Here is a 3621-nt window from a genome sequence, read left to right as displayed (position 1 = left end):
GAAGAAGTTATGGACGTAGAAGTAATGTTACTAGAGCCGTGGGTAGAGGCTAAAAATAATAGTCTTATCTTCTCCCAACATGTTCCCTTATCAGTAATTGTTGACCCCTGAAAAGAGGAAAAAAACATCTCAGGCTTCTGGAAAATGGGCTGTAAGACTGTTCTCACTGAAAGGTTTTCAAAAGCCCCTCTGACATCCACCTTCTAAGATACTGTGTGTTTCCCTTGAATTGTTTTTAGTAGTGTGATTTTTTTTTAATGCCAGGCCTTTGAAAACCCACCAGATGTTTAATGAATTCCCAATTCTATCAAGCGTTGATGGTGAGACTTTGAACAAATTATTTAATCCATTTGAGCTTCAGAGTTCTCATTTTTAAAAAGGGAAAAGAATATCTGCCATGTAAGAAAGATTAAGTGAAAGAGTATATTAAATAAAACCTTTAACATAGACACACAAAATAAGTGCAAACATGGTAAGTACTATTGTTTTAAATTTCTTTTGATATAGTTTTAGATATTAATAGAAAGTTAAATTATTCTTTTATAGTGTAACAAACATTGGATAAAGTTTAGAACAAGTTAAGACATAAGACCATTTTGCTCCATTTTCTTGGATAAAAATAGGTTTATTCTATATTAGATGAATGCCCTTTAAATTGCAACTTTACATTTTGTATAAAACAATTATTTTTCTTGTTAAATTATATAACTTTAATGAATAAATATAAAAAATTTTATATAGGTGATAACTTTTACTTCGAACCTACATAATATTTACTCTAGAAATTATTAGCTATGTTTTCCTATTTTGATTATAAATATATCAATTGATTTTTCTCTGTTATTCATTACCTTGTGCATCCCTTTCATTTCATCCTTAAAAAAAAAAAAGAAAAGAAAAGAAAACTCGACCTCAGCCAGCAGCCTCGGGTTAATAGACAAACCCTGACATTTGACAGGAAGGACTTAGGTAAGTATACTCAGTTTGCATAGACTCAACGTTAAATCACTCTTGCTGCTGTTAGATCCCAAACACCACTCAGCATCCCCAGACAAGACATATATCTTGTTCTGAAAACATCTATACACTTGATCTAGAGTTTGATAAGTGAGTTTCTGCCTTAATTCACATTGTCTGTGTTCTTATCTTAGCCACATACTCAATACACCAGTACTGAGACTTGCTGCTCTCAAAATCTTTTTTCTAAGGACTGAAATACATTACTGAATATCAACCAGGGCCTGAGGACTAACTCCTGGCATATGTCCTAAATGCTACTTGCTATGTGGAAACAGAGTAGATTTGTCTCTTTTTATCTTGGGATTGTTTTGTTTGCTCTTGGCATCATATTGTTACCAATGTTAGATCCTGAAAAATTCAACTATAAGCGGAAACAATAAAGGCTTCTGCATCTGGGTCTCTCTTCCCCCATCTTCCAACATCACACATGCTAGTTACACCATGTCCTATGGCAGTCTGTCTTTCTCCTGTTACATTCCTTGTCGTCCTAGCATGCTCATCTAGGTCTACATATGTGATTTTTTTTTCTTCTAATTTTCTTTATACAATTATGTGATTAGACAGGTTAAACAATTTGTTTTCTATTTCAGACACTATCTCAAATTAAACATTTATTTCATTTATCATAATTCGTAGTATGTACAACGTGCTGCAAGGAACATAGAGGTGGGTAAGTGTCAAAGAAAGATGTCTTACTGCATTTGGGAGCGAAAGGAGAAGGAGTTTCTTTCAACTGTGCTTGAGAGTAAGAAAAGAACTAGACTATGTGTTCTATAAGAACAGGGGCCTGCTGTCTTTTATTTGAATTATCTTCCAAACACCTTACAAAGTCAGCGAAATATTATAGTTGAATAGTGAAAGAACAAAAGCTTCATGGAAAAGGTGGCTTAAGTATGGTGCTGAAAGCCAGCTTAGGTTTATTCACAAGGGTTTATTCTACTAGGTGGAAAGGATATTGCAAATGAAAATAGAAAATTCATCAGACATGTTCAGAACACTGAGAGAAATCTCATGTGGCCTACCTAACTCTCAGTTACCTGAATAATTTCAGAGGCACAGCAGGTTGAAGAGTTTCAGTTAAGAAAGAATGTGGTTAAACATTAAACCTAGAGATACCAATTTAGGAGTTTCCATCAAGGTGAGTTTTGAAGCAGAGATTGATAAGACTGCCTACTTGTTCAGAGCAAAGGAGAAAAAACTCAAGGAATAAACTTTGAGAAATACATATTTTTAGAGAGAGATATAAGAAATAGAATACTTAAAAAATAGGTTCATGAACTTTTCGATCTGGTAGGTATCTCAAAGTCTCCTACTTGCAAGATGCAAGAGGACATTAAGGTAAAACTAAGGTATTACTGACAGAATTTGAATTCCAAATGAAAAAGAAAAATAGGAGCAATTGGAAATTTAGAAAAAGAATCAGATGTTGCAATAACAGGAATAAATCCAAAAGGGAGCTTCAGTGATAACTTTGCAACATCATTAAATAAAATAGAAAGGTGAAATCCTTCGGGTCCTCATACTCACTTGGGTATTGGTGATCATTGAAAAAACACTTTCATCAGGGTGACAGGTCAGAAAGTATACTGGAAATTTTGTATAACCAAATGATGAGGAGTAATTTCTCTGAAGAAAAATTGGACATATACCTCTTACCAGAAGTTTGGTGATAAAGGAGAGCAAATAATTTCAACTTTTTTTTTTAGTATTCTGTTTAACATTAAAATTTTAATAATCAGGTTTTCAACTTAAAATATTCTTAAGTGACATTGAAACGACAAATGTTTTAATTATAAAACAACAGATTTTGAGTCAACAACTACTTGTGCATACTACTTCCACAGTTGTTCTTCAATATTTCAATTAATCAAACTGTTATAAGTAAACCAATAAGTAGCTTCATAAATTATGATGCTCGAATAAGGCAGCATTAGCAGAAAATTTAGTTACTAGAAAAAAGAATCAGGAACATATCTTTGCTTACAAATATTATGTCCTATTATAAAATTATGCCATTAGAGAAATTTAAAAGGCAAATTGTAAGAAAAGGTTTTATAAACTAAAAATAATCTTGCAAGATTCAGTTAAAGCCATCTTATTTTTTTTTTTTTTAAATAGCCAGTAAAGTAGTGCATGCCTGTAATATCAGCTACACAATAAGTCGAGCCAGGAAGATTTCTCAAGGCCAGAGGTTTGAGACTGGGCTTAGGCAACACAGCAAGAACTCATCTCAAAGTAATAATAATAACAACACTTAATCAAATTTATGAGGACAATTCAAAAAGTTCTATGCCAGGCTCGGTGGCTTAGCCTGTAATCCCAGCACTTTAGGGGGTCAATGCAAGTGGATTGCCTGAGCCCACGGGTTCGAGACCAGCCAGGGAAACTTGGCAAAACCTTTTCTCTACAATAAACCAAAAATTAGCTAGGGCATGGTAGTGCACAACTATGGTGCCAGCTACTTGGAAGGCTGTGGTGGAAGGATCGCCTGAGCCCAGCAGGTTGATGCCAGGGTGACCATGAGTATGCCACTGCACTCCAGCCTGGAGGACAGAGTTAGACTTCGACAAGAAAGAAAGAAAGAAAGAAAGAAAGAAAGAA

Source organism: Carlito syrichta, unplaced genomic scaffold (genome assembly GCF_000164805.1).
Source record: "Carlito syrichta isolate Samal-C Ts95f unplaced genomic scaffold, Tarsius_syrichta-2.0.1 Scaffold303690, whole genome shotgun sequence".
NCBI classification, from domain to species: Eukaryota; Metazoa; Chordata; class Mammalia; order Primates; family Tarsiidae; genus Carlito; species Carlito syrichta.
This window is presented reverse-complemented; position numbering follows the sequence as displayed.